This window comes from Xenopus laevis, chromosome 1S (assembly GCF_017654675.1).
Source record: "Xenopus laevis strain J_2021 chromosome 1S, Xenopus_laevis_v10.1, whole genome shotgun sequence".
Lineage (NCBI taxonomy): Eukaryota > Metazoa > Chordata > Amphibia > Anura > Pipidae > Xenopus > Xenopus laevis.
The window spans coordinates 16,498,013-16,512,295 of record NC_054372.1 but is presented as its reverse complement, the minus strand read 5'-3'; positions in this window follow the sequence as shown (position 1 = coordinate 16,512,295).

Below are 14,283 nucleotides of genomic sequence, written 5' to 3'. Positions count from 1 at the left end.
GAGTCTATTGGAGATGGCCTTTCTGTAATTTGGAGCTTTCTGGATAACGGATCCCATACCTGTTATATGATATTTAAATGAATAAAATTGCAGCGACCATGGCACCAACATACCTGCATGAAATCTGCCTAATCAGCAGTTTGGTCTTTACTTCTGGTGTTTAGTTAAACAATTACTAAATAATTCATTCCCATGACAGGTTATATAAGATCCACAATAAGCCATTTATGCAATTTCTACTGCCCATAAAAATGTGGTAATAATTGATGAAACAATGAATGAAGTGGCTGCAGCAGTGTTATCTGTTCTTGCATACGTATTTCATCATGACCGAGCTGACGCACGTTATCCGAGAACCAATTATCCCTCATACAAGGCAATCAATAAATCAGTGCTCAGAGTACAATGCATTTCAGCACATCACTGGCCTCCCAGGAGAAACATGCACATTCCTGCAACCTCACTGTAGCCACACTTGGCAATTAATATACTCATGTCATGTTTTACTTTATTTAACTGCTCTCAAAAGTATTGTTTGGAAATCATCTGTCACTTTTATTGACGTGTATGTCCATATGCCATAACTGGTAGGGAAGAGAGAGAAGGAGCCTATAGTAACAGTGGGATAATAGTCTCTGGGAAGGGAGTGTGACTGTGGGATAGCAGGTATAGTAGGGAGAGATGGTGCCTATAGTAACAGTGGATAATAGTCTCTGGGAAGGGAGTGTGACTGTGGGATAGCAGGTATAGTAGGGAGAGATGGTGTCTATAGTAACAGTGGATAATAGACTCTGGGGAGGGAGTGTGACTGTGGGATAGCAGGTATAGTAGGGAGAGATGGTGTCTATAGTAACAGTGGATAATAGTCTCTGGGAAGGGAGTGTGACTGTGGGATAGCAGGTATAGTAGGGAGAGATGGTGCCTATAGTAACAGTGGATAATAGTCTCTGGGAAGGGAGTGTGACTGTGGGATAGCAGGTATAGTAGGGAGAGATGGTACCTATAGTAACAGTGGGATAATAGTCTCTGGGAAGGGAGTGTGACTGTGGGATAGCAGGTATAGTAGGGAGAGATGGTGTCTATAGTAACAGTGGGATAATAGTCTCTGGGAAGGGAGTGTGACTGTGGGATAGCAGGTATAGTAGGGAGAGATGGTGTCTATAGTAACAGTGGATAATAGTCTCTGGGAAGGGAGTGTGACTGTGGGATAGCAGGTATAGTAGGGAGAGATGGTGCCTATAGTAACAGTGGATAATAGTCTCTGGGAAGGGAGTGTGACTGTGGGATAGCAGGTATAGTAGGGAGAGATGGTGCCTTTAGTAACAGTGGATAATAGTCTCTGGGAAGGGAGTGTGACTGTGGGATAGCAGGTATAGTAGGGAGAGATGGTGCCTATAGTAACAGTGGATAATAGTCTCTGGGAAGGGAGTGTGACTGTGGGATAGCAGATATAGTAGGGAGAGATGGTGTCTATAGTAACAGTGGATAATAGTCTCTGGGAAGGGAGTGTGACTGTGGGATAGCAGGTATAGTAGGGAGAGATGGTGCCTATAGTAACAGTGGATAATAGTCTCTGGGAAGGGAGTGTGACTGTGGGATAGCAGGTATAGTAGGGAGAGATGGTGCCTTTAGTAACAGTGGATAATAGTCTCTGGGAAGGGAGTGTGACTGTGGGATAGCAGGTATAGTAGGGAGAGATGGTGCCTATAGTAACAGTGGGATAATAGTCTCTGGGAAGGGAGTGTGACTGTGGGATAGCAGGTATAGTAGGGAGAGATGGTGCCTTTAGTAACAGTGGATAATAGTCTCTGGGAAGGGAGTGTGACTGTGGGATAGCAGGTATAGTAGGGAGAGATGGTGCCTATAGTAACAGTGGATAATAGTCTCTGGGAAGGGAGTGTGACTGTGGGATAGCAGGTATAGTAGGGAGAGATGGTGCATTTAGTAACAGTGGATAATAGTCTCTGGGAAGGGAGTGTGACTGTGGGATAGCAGGTATAGTAGGGAGAGATGGTGCCTATAGTAACAGTGGATAATAGTCTCTGGGAAGGGAGTGTGACTGTGGGATAGCAGGCATAGTAGGGAGAGATGGTGCCTATAGTAACAGTGGATAATAGTCTCTGGGAAGGGAGTGTGACTGTGGGATAGCAGGTATAGTAGGGAGAGATGGTGCCTATAGTAACAGTGGATAATAGTCTCTGGGAAGGGAGTGTGACTGTGGGATAGCAGGTATAGTAGGGAGAGATGGTGCCTATAGTAACAGTGGGATAATAGTCTCTAGGAAGGGACTGTGGCTGTGGAAGTATGTGGGTGGGAGGAGCAGGGAGGGGGGACTAGCTTAGTAGGTAGGGGCTTTTCCTAATTGGAGGGGTTGAGTTCTCCTTTAAGGACTCTATCTCAAAACTGCACTGCATTCTCCAGGTAATAGACCAGACCTATAAAGAGGCTCAATAATGTTTTCATCCCTTGAGTTAATGTCTTTTTGTCTGCAAGACAACTTAACTACAAAAAAACCCAGATCCATCTCAGTTAAGGAAACTCCCAACACATTGCCATTTAGTGTATAACTTGCATTTATATTATTTTTGCCAAAGTGCATAACCTGCATTTATCAACATTGAACCTCATTTTCCAGTTTGCTGCCCAGTTTTCCAGTTTAGACAAATCACTGTGCAAAGTGGCAGCATCCTGCATGGAACCTATAGTTCTGCACAATTTAGTATCATCTGCAAAAATAGAAACAGTACTTTCAATGCCCACCTCCAGGTCATTAATAAACAAGTTGAAAAGCAAGGGACCTAGTATAGAGCCCTGCGGTACTCCACTAACAACACTGGTTCAATTAGAAAATGTTCTATTTACCACCAGTAATTTCATATCTATCCGCCAGCCAGTTCAATCTCTTTTAACGTTATGTGAGCGAAGGCATATTCTCAGAGTTTAGCCAGTGATACTTCTAACACTCTAGAAATCAGTGTTCCTTCTAGTGGACCTGTCACTGCTGCCGGGATAGAAAGAACAAAGTGTGTGTGTCAGGTCCCGTGTGAGATCGACTCTTCATACAATATGGAACTTGCGTTTATGCGTTTCCATTATCATTAGCTGCACAGTAATCTGAATGTTTGTGACAGTTCCTGAAGTAGGGAATCCAGTCTTTGCCGCTTGTCATCTTCATTTATCATCACTCCACTGAGAAGGAAAAGGGCTTGAGAATTGTTGACAAATTAATCACTTTTATCTATTTTTTACACTGTCCCCCTTTTGAATCACAATGAGGAATCTCCCTTATTAATTTCTGTTACTTTCATGATCCACAGAACTCTATATCTGTTATCTCTGTTATCCGGAAACCTGTTAACAAGAAAGCTCCGAATTACAGAAAGGCTGTCTCTTATAGACTCTGTTTTATCCAAATAATTTAAACTTTCAAAAATAATTTCCCTTTTCTTTGTAATAATAAAACAGTACCTTGTACTTGACCCAAACTAGGATATAATTAATCCTTATTGGAGGCAAAACCAGGTTTGTTTAATGTGTACTTGATTTTCTAGTAGACTTAAAGGGCACGTAAAGGCAAACAAATAAAATCCCATTTTTACTTTCTTTAATGAAAAAGAAACCTATATCCAATATACTTTAATTAAAAAATGTGTTTCGTTTTTATAAGAAACTTGACTGTATGCAGTGAAATTCTCCCTTCATTTACTGCTGTGGATAGGAATTGTTAGATGGTCCCTAACTGCTGAGCAGAGAAACAATCATACTTATGAACAGCAGGGGGAGCCCCCGCCTTACTTCCCAGCCATGCAGAACTCAAGCAGCTTTGTTTATGATGATCCCTAAGCAGCCCAGACCACACTGAGCATGTGCACAGTCTTAGTCTTGCAAAGATGTATAACAAAGTTTTGAAAGCATAAATTATTTGTTTGATTAGGCTTGTGGTGCAGTAAATTCATGTTTATATTTACTATACAAAATACAGCATTTCTAACCTTCTATTTTAGACTTTACATGCCCTTTAAGGTATGAAGGTTATGGGAACATCTGTTATCTGAAAGAGCCCCAGGTCGTAAGCATTCTGGAAAACAGGTCCCATACCTCTATTAACTGGCATTCAAATATATGAATTCTACACCTCTGGCAGCCTCACAAAGACTAATGAGACAGTAAGACTATAGGTTCAGCCTCCACCTATATTTTTATTTCTATATTTTTGTCCTTCTTAAATTCATTAAGGATCATTTTAATTGGCCAAGCCACTCAAATACCTGTCAGATGACAACCCTACTTGCACCTGAAACAATGGTTTTTATGACAGTAGAGGTTTACAGCTGTTGGCCAGCTATATAGACAATCAGTGATATATTGGTATTTGTAGGGGACTAGCTATTGCTTCATTGATAATTGATGATTAGGACCAGCTCAATAAGGTCTTGAGGAAGATGCAGAGAAGGGAAGTCAAGCAGTTTAGTACTGGCTTTTATCTGTTGCAGCCCGAGGCTGGGTCTTTCATCATTTTTTCCTGACCTCCTTTGGGGCTCCATTACCTGTCATCTCCCCCTCATAACAGAGTTAATTATATTAAAACAATAACCACAACAAACCCTCTTACCTTACATCTCCTCCAAACAGCGAAAACCCTGATCCCGGCGAAATGGAAGTCCACGCAACCCCCTGCATTCACAGACTGGATAACCAAAGTAGAAGAGATCAGCCGGTTAGAAGAACTGATGCATATTTTACACAACAACAGTCCAAAATACTGGAAAATATGGTCCCCTTGGATAAACTTTATCAAAGCCTTGGGCAATATGTAAGCTTTCTCTCCCCACCCAACTTGAACTCTCTACACTATCTCTACCTTCTTTTCATGTTACCAAATGGCAATCTATTCTGACTACAATTTTATGGTTAATTAAAAGCTTTGCTATTAACAATTGTAACATAGTAACGACTTGTTGCCAGTAAATGCCTCTTTAGAATTTTTGTTGATATATACTTGCTTGCAATTCCCCTTTCTTCTCTCTTTCTTCTGTACCTTTTTTTCTGACAAAATACAAATAAAGATTTGAAAACCTTCAGGACTATATAGAGAAAATAGGCGTTTATCTCAGATGTTGCCCTAACTGGCCTTCAGATTGGACAACCCACAGTCTGAGTCCCATTTCTATAATACGGTACATGTGCACCCTTGAAGAAGAATGTTTCATTTCAAACAAGAAAACCAGATAACAGAAACCTGGAAAATGTTAGTACAGTCCTATGGGTTATGGTCAGTTGGTGCAGTTGCTGATCACTCTTTATGTAAAGAAACCAACAATATAAACACAACAATATGGATAAGGGAAGAGTAGTGACCCGATACAAATGCATGCAGGCTCTGTACCAAGAGTTCTCGGGGGGAGATATCCATCCCAAGACTGTCAGAAGAGTGGAAGACTGTGGATATACTCTGGGTCATCTCAACATGTGCCCACCCACATTTTGTCCAATTCCCTGATATTTTCATTTCCCCACAGGCTACTGTATCAATACACACAAAATGTAGCTGACAACCTTCCCACCCCCATGTGGAAGTAGCAACACTCCCAGCTGCTCCTATTTCCAGCTACACAAGCAATTTGAGACTCCCCCCACATACTGCCTAAAACTGCCCCTCTGACTTTCCATAAAGCCCCATACTTGCAGTATCTTCCCATTGATCTGCTGAGGGAGGGGGTGATATCACTCCAACTTGCAGTACAGCAGTAAAGAGTGATTGAAGTTTATCAGAGCACAAGTCACATGACTGAGGGCAGCTGGGAAACTGACAATATGTCTAGCCCCATGTCAGATTTCAAAATTAAATATAAAAAAATCTGTTTGCTCTTTTGAGAAATGGATTTCAGTGCAGAATTCTGCTGGAGCAGCACTATTAACTGATGGGTTCTGAAAAAAAATATTTTTTCCCATGACAGTATCCTATTAACCAGCACCATCTGTGGCTGCTCATGTAGATAAAGGTTTAAGCTTCCCAAAGTGCCCACAGAAGCAGCACTAAATAACTCATTTTAAATTAAAATGTTGGAATGCAGAGTTGAATATTCATGTATCTACACAGCACTTGCAGAGGGACAGGCATGAGAAATTCAGTGTTTTCTCAGGAACAGTGCACGGCAAATACAAAAACCAATGTACAGCTGTGTCGGTATGTACATAGAATTACAATAAGGATGCTCAGGCTGAAAGGACAATTCTGTTCTTAGCTCTGTGACAGCTTCAATAAAGCGAGTAAATGGAAATTCTGCTCAATGCCCCAAGCACAGGGGGAAAATACTAATGCTGCATGGTAAAATGTACAGAGCTGTGTATACTGTACACCAGCACTTTATAAAGGAATGCAAATATTAAATATGTTGAATAGTTCTTACCGTAGTTGAGCTAGTTATTCTTTGATAAGCATAATATGGGGCAGATTTACTAAAGGGCGAAGTGACTAACTCTGGCAACGATTCGCCAGTGTTACCGCTTTCAGGCACTAACGGGCGCAGGCGTAACTTCGCTACAGAAAGAGACAGACGCTAGCGGCCATTCGCACTCTATCGCCAGGCGAATTGACGATACTACGCAAGATGCGGATTTTACTGAATGTTACCTCTTTCGCCAGACTTGCCTTTGCCAGCTCAGGCGAAGTGCATTGGAGTGCATAGATCTTCCTCAACCTTCTGTTACTTACTGTACATCATATTTTTAGTGGAAAAAGTCCTAAAAACACTGGGGTCTGGCGCCTGCAAAAGTCCTTAAATTTTTTTTGGGGTAACCGGGTTCCCCCCCTCCATTTTCTAACGTATGGAACATTAATTATACAGTGGGCTCATGTGTAGGGCATTATAACAACTCTATTGTCTTTATTAAGGTTCCCTGGACTTGTGTAATGTAATGTATTTGCTGCAATATATACGTCCATTCAACTTTACAATTTCCCACCATATGCAAATTAGCCTGAACGGAGTCCTCTAACGAAGTTTTGCTAGGCATAACTGAATGCTATTGCATCTTCGCTTTGATTGCGGAAGTAATGCTAGCAAAAATTCACCAGCGTTCGGCACCCTGGGTGCAACTTTGCACTTTAGTAAATTAGCGTTGTCTGAGGGAATTTTCATCTGGCGAAGTGTTGCAATGGCTGAAAAGCCGTCGCTGGCAAATTTTCGCCGCTAAGTAAATTTAGCCCAATGTGTCCACCCACCCAGACTGGGCCCTGCACAACCCAGTTCAATGCCGAATATATTTATCCTAGAGGTGGTGACACTATATAAAATAAATGGAATGAAAGAATCGGGATGCATGATAAAGAACCAGTGAAGATCTACTCTACTAACATTGGTATAGTATTGTACTATATGGGATATATACAAATGACTGCATAGTGGGGCACAGTCAGTTACAATGCAGTGTGAGTTATGGGTCGAATCAGACCCGTTTTGCTTCTCCAAAAATTTGTACTGTATATTGTGAGTGAGTCCCTAAGCTCAGTAAGTGACAGCAGCACAGAGCATGTGCAGTGAATCAGCAGAAAAGAAGATGGGGAGCTACTGGGGCATCTTTGGAGACACAGATCTTTACTGCTAAAGGGCAGTGGTTGCCTTGGGCTGGTACAGAAGCATAAAACATAATGTACAACATTTCTAGCTACTTCTGTAGTTAAGCTTTAGTTCCCCTTTAAATATGAAGAAAGATGTTTACAGACAATGTGTCTCCCTGTTGTCAAAGTGTAACATTGAACTTCTCATGAACTAAGGAACAAATGGGTCTCAAGCGACTATGCCTCTCCTTGCATTCCCACCATGGCGGCATTAATCAAGTGTTATCAGTTGCCTTTATTTCCCCCTCGCCTCACACTTGTATTAATCAAGGGGACCGTGGATACCTTTATTTAAGGAACACATCTTCTTGCTGCCGTGTGATTCTAAAATTGGGTTACTATGGTAACCGTTATGTGACCTACACCGAGGTGATGGAGACTGAGCCAGAAAGATTGTTGGGCCTGCACACAGCAATTTGAAGGGCTCATTTATTCACCACTATAGATCATTATTTAACAGGTATTTATAAATCCCCAACATATTCCATAACACTGTACAATAGAGTTTCTCTATGCCCTTTGTGCAGGCTGCTCAGGGGCCATTTCTTTTTCAGTTTTTCATTATGGAGAATTTTTTAATTCACTGATTTGGAACAATTTTTTTTCTGTCATCAGAGATGCCAATTTTAGTGACACCCTAACTGATCATCATTACACGGAGGATTGAAATTACTGGGCTGTATCAGAGAGGCAGGGCTCAAGGTTATTACAAGACACTACCCAGTGTTCAGGCTATGGAAAGGGAACTCTAATCGTATAAGTAGAGATATGAAATAGAAGCTAACGTCTGGTTTATTAAATGCAGTAAAATGATCAGTAGAAGAACACGAGGTATTGCTCAATTAAGGACCTAATGGGCTTGGGCTGAGAAATGCATGAGCCATGAAGCATGTAACCAAATTAAAACTGTATTAGCCATTTAACATGTAGAAAGTATCCAGGGATACACGGATAAGTCTACTGTCAAATAATAATCTAATTGCTGGCACCCATAGTGCATCTTTATTTCTCAAGGTCTGGCTTTGGTCGCGACCCATGTTCCCCCTGTAGGTAAGTATCTAACAGACCTACACCCAAGTCCAACCAGACCACCAGACAGAGACATAAGCACTCAAGTCATGTCCCTTGATTAATAAACCCCACCACCGAAACAAAGCCTCACCTCATACCATGGACCTAGTGTACCTGGCACGTTCCAGAAGCCTCCTGATATAGACAGCCTAGTCAGACACAGGATGGTTCTACTCTACAAAGAAAATAAGAAAAAGAAAAAAAAATCTAATCCAAAACTGTAGTTTAGTAGTAGATACAAAACATAGATACCTCATTGGGAAGCTAGGGCCTGATGTGTTTCAGGTTGAAACTCTTAATCATAGACCAGAAACACATCAGGGCCTAGCTTCCCAATGGTTACTAACAAACTACACTTTTACTTTGGATTAGGTAGTGCAAAATGTTGCCTTTTTCTTATTTTTGGACTTTTAAGCAGACGAGTGCAGCTCTGGACAGAAATATACCCAGGAATAACCATTGTATCCAAGTTTGGACTCGGAGACGACAGGAGGGTCTGGAACGACAAGTGAGTCATCTGTGGCGTTTGTCTTCTACAAAAGATGAACATAAAGTCTCCTATTTTCACCTTTATCTACATTACTCTTGTTGTGTCAGCTGGTTACTAACCTTACAAAGATCCATAGACACATTCCCATAATCCAGACAGTTGAATAGTAATAAAATAGACAATTTAGTATTTTCTCATGAACAACTACAAGGAAAACATCTGAAGGGGTTAAAAAGACTTTAGCACACTTTAAGCAAACACGTTTTAAAAATTTTTGATTGCAAGCTCACTGAAAATAAATTGATTTTATGTAAATAAAATATAATCTGTTCTTCAGCACGTAATTACAGGACAGTAGATTTGTTCAGGCTCTTAAAGAAGCTGAACACATAATAATTTTAAGGGCTAGGGCACAAATGGCAAATTGGCCACCGCTGCTCTCAGTACATCCAACAGCACCTGTTAATGCTATATTATGACAAGCTCCCTGGTTGATGCATATACAGTGGTAACATGCAGACCTTGGCAGAATTCACTTAACATCAGGCAGCACTTTACCAGGGGTGGCAAAAAAAAAACGTTACTTTAAGATCCGTCACATGACCTCTTTGTCTCAGTGTTCTGCAGCCAAAGTATTTCCCATTCTATCGAAGAGGAGGAGCATTTTAATTATGTTTTTCTTAAGGAATTAAAATGCCCCATGCACCCTGCTGCCATCTGTGCTGGTTTGGATTGACTTATTCTGTCCCTTCAGATAGATTTCACCAGGTGGAAGAGTCTTACATTGGAGAGTGAGCCAGTATGAAGTTTACCATACTTAGATGCTGTTCAGCTTAAAGACCAACAAGGTTGATAGATCTCAGTTAAGGCTCTTACACATGGGTGGTTTTCCCTGCGCTCCTCTGCATTGCGCTTTCTTCCGTTCAGCCGCAGGGGAGCGCAGGAGACGCAGTCAATTATTGTCAAGGGGGCTGTACTCACACAGACGCATGTATGCGCCGAACGCTGGAGTACAGCTTGGCTTTGTAACATGTCTCTTTATTTGGAAACAATCCAGCCCTTGTGAATGTACACATAAGTCTACTGTGGATGCTGTTCCTCATGGGACCTCCAGACCATTTACATCCAGCAGGTGGACTTTTCCTTTAGGGAAACCAATTAGACACTCTCGGGGGTGCAGAATCTCCCAGCCTGATGCAAAGGGATATTGCTGCTGCTCCACCTCTCTGGACGCAAAGACTTTAATAAGGTGATTCATGACTTTGCCCACCTACCAGCCTCGGCTCTGTTAGCATCTCTTCCCCTGCTTTTTATCTGCTGAATCTCGGTGTGATCTGGGGCTGCCTGACTCATATACTGCTTCAGGTGAGCAGCCAAACAACTGGTTAAAAACCAAATGGTAAAACCCACTGGAGCCCCATAAGGAGCCCCCTACATCATTTGTCAATCCACACGGACTTGCCAAGCAGAGACATATAATCTATTTCCTAACACAGAACTTGACAATATGACTGGATTGCTACAATCAGTAAATATAAGGATAAAGCAATTAATAAAGCCACTCAGCTGGATGAACTCTCTAGGAAGGTCATTAGGAGCACAGCTAACAGATCAAGCACAGTGTGATTATTTTGTATCATGTTGTGCTGAATATAACAAATAATATGTATTTTAATTGCGTAAGGGGATGGAACACACACACACACACACACACACACATATATATATATATATATATATATAAATATATATATATATAAATGTATATATACTGTATATATATAGAGAGAGAGAGAGAGAGAGAGAGAGAGAGAGTAAATAATTATTTAGAGGATCCCCTTCAATTCATAGGATTTCCCAATGCTCTACCTGGCATTTTAATGTTAAATATACATTGATCCGGTTAATTTTGCTTTATTATCTTGGCATCGGGATAACGCACAGCTAAAGTTCCTATATGTAATTAAACCAGGATCATGGTAGTTCTACATTTTAATAGGTGACCCCTGACTGGCATTGATTTCTTCAGTTATTCATTGCTCTTTCAATAGGAGTGTAGACCAGGTAATGACCACCATATATCTACAAGCAATCATACATATTGGTATGTGTTTGGCCAGCTTGATTGTGCAGTCACTGAAGATTCTACTAAATTATTATAGATTCCATAGATGGTGGAGGCCTCCAGTAAATGTACCTTAGTATGTCTCTTGATGACTATAGAAGATAAATGGGAGCTTAACCCACTGTGAGTTCACCAGTGTAGGCGTCAGGTACTTGTGCTGGAAGAAACTTACCTTGTGTGGAGGTGAGGCTACAGCTGATATACTGTGATGCCTACAAAACATTACTAAAAATTATAAATGTTATACTTTTGCCTGAGGCTGAGATAGTGAGACAGACTATGGGCTTAAGGTTTTACTTGATCAGTAAGTAATTGTACTCTCCCTGCTCAACCTTAATTATTGGAAAAGGCGTTCTACAACAATGTTTATCCATTATTAGGAAACACAAGTTCGACAAGGGGTGTCTGGCCTGTTATCCCCCAGCTTGTGATGAACTCCAACTGCAGGATCAACATGACCAGTTTTAATTTATTTTTCAGGACAAACATTCCTTCCGGATGTGGTTCCACTGAAGATAAATGGGGAATCAACAGCAAAATAATAAAATGTCACATGCTGGTCCTCATTTATCTTCCACTGCTTTTCATTTCATTTCCATTGGTGAGAGGTGGCAAATGTTGCCCACTGGCCAAATTATCCTGTGACATTTGGCTCTGGCTGGTGCACCGGACTTTCTCTAGAGAAGCAAATGTGATTCTTGGCACAAGCTGGTTCCATAACCCTTAAGAAGCTGATGTCCTACACATTGGTCTGCCCTTTTGTTTATATTAAGGGTGTTGCTCTTTCTTCCATTCAGCCGCAGGGGAGTGCAGGAGTAGACGCACTCAATTATTCGGAAGGGGGCTGTACTCACATAGACGCATGTAAGCGGCAAACGCAGGTGGGAAGCAGCATGTTGCATTTCACCTGTGTTCGGTGCATACATGCGTCTGTGTGAGTACAGCCCCCTTCCGAATAATTGAGTGCGTCTACTCCTGCGCTCCCCTGCGGCTGAACAGAACAAAGAGCAACGGAGGGGAGCGCAGGCAAAAACGGCCGTGTGTAAGAGCCTTAACAAGCATTATAGGTGTCTAACTCATTGAGAGTCTTGTTTCATAGTGTGAAAAGAAAAAGGCCAAAAGCCAACAAACAGCACTGACTGATAAAGGAAAATGTTTATATTAGGTGCATATACTAAAAAAGCAAATATAAATATAAATATGGTTATTGGTGCACAGAGCAGTCGGCATAGTTGTGTTGGGGCAGAAGAAACTGAATTAAGTGGGAACTGCCTGACAATAGCATTGCGGTGGATTTTAGTGCATTTTGGGGCTTAAAGGGGATGGTTCACCTTCAAGTTAACTTGTACTATGTTATAGAATGGACCATTCTAAGCAACTTTCCCATTGGCCTTCATTATTTATTTATTTTTATAGGTTTTTTAATTATTTTTTTTCTCCTTCTGTCTCTTTTCAGCTTTCAAATGGGGGTCACTGACCCCATCTAAAAACAGATGCTCTATAAGCTACAAATTGATATTGCGACTTTTTCTTACTCATCTTTCTATTCAGGCCCTCTCCTAGTCATATCCCAGTCTATATTCAAATCAATTCATGGTTGCTAGGGTAACTTGGACCCTAGCAAGCAGATTGCTGAAATTGCAAACTGGAGAGCTGCTGAATAAAAAGCTAAATAGCTCAAAAACTGTAAGTAATAAAAAAAATGAAAAACAATTGCAATTTTTTATACATGATACTAAAAGTGAATTCAAAGGTGAACAGCCCCTTTAATACCCCCTATACTAGAAGTGTATAGTGATGGGCGAATTTGTCCTGTTTTGTTTCACAGCGAAATGTGTGAATTTCCTGCGAAAAATTTGCGAAACGTGAACTTTGACGCCAGCGACAATTAATACGCATTAAAGTCAATGGGCATCCGTTTGTCACCGGCATCTAAATTGTCGTAGATGTAAAAAAACATTGACGCCGGCGAACTATTGCCGTGAATTTGTGCCTAGCAAATAAATTTGCCCTTCACTAGAAGTGAATAGTGCAGTGATCCCCAACCAGTGCTCCCAGTGGTCTCAATGCAGGTGCTTATTTTTTAATTCCAGGCTTGAAGACAACTTTTGGTTCAATAAAAAACAGTTGTATGCCAAACAGAGGCCCCTGTAGTGAGCCAGTTCACAGATGGGCTGCCAGATAGCCAATCAGAACCCTTATTTGGCACCCCAGAACTTTTTTCATTCTTGTGTTGCTCCCAAACACTTTTTAGATTTGAATGTGACTCATGGGTACAAACATTTTGGGTCCCGTGGTATAGTGGATGCAAGTGACCTAAAGATTGTGACCCACTGAGAATCCAGCAAACATAAATACAAAACATACTTCTGTCTTGAAGCACTAGATGTCACTCACTACCAGTGAAAAGATTAGCAAGGGGCAGACGGCCACTGATTTCCTAAACAGTTATATCTGCAAATAACTTGCAATGAATGTATATTGGAAAGTGCTTAGAATTATGTTTCTTTTATAAGTCAAATGTTTATTTTAGGTCTACATCCTCTTGAAATGAAACTTTTTCTAATTTTTAAGATATTTTCTGTTTTTACACTTGCTGTCCATTTAAGTTCACTGGCCACAGTGGGTAATGTTGCTGAGTTCAGGCCAAAATGAACAGGTATGGGACCTGTTATCCAGAATCCTCGGGACCTGGGGTTTCTTGATAACAGATCTTTCAGTAATTTGGCTTTTCATACCTTAAGTCTACTAGAGAATCATGTAAACATTAAATAAACCCATTAGGCTGGTTTTGCTTCCAATAAGGATTCATTATATCTTAGTTTTGATCAAGTACAAGATATTATTATTATTATTATTATTATTATTATTATTATAGATATATGGATTATCTGGATAAAATGGAGTCTACAGCCTTTCTGTAATTTGGAGATTTCTGGATGTCGGGTTTCCATATAACAGATCCCTTACTTGTAT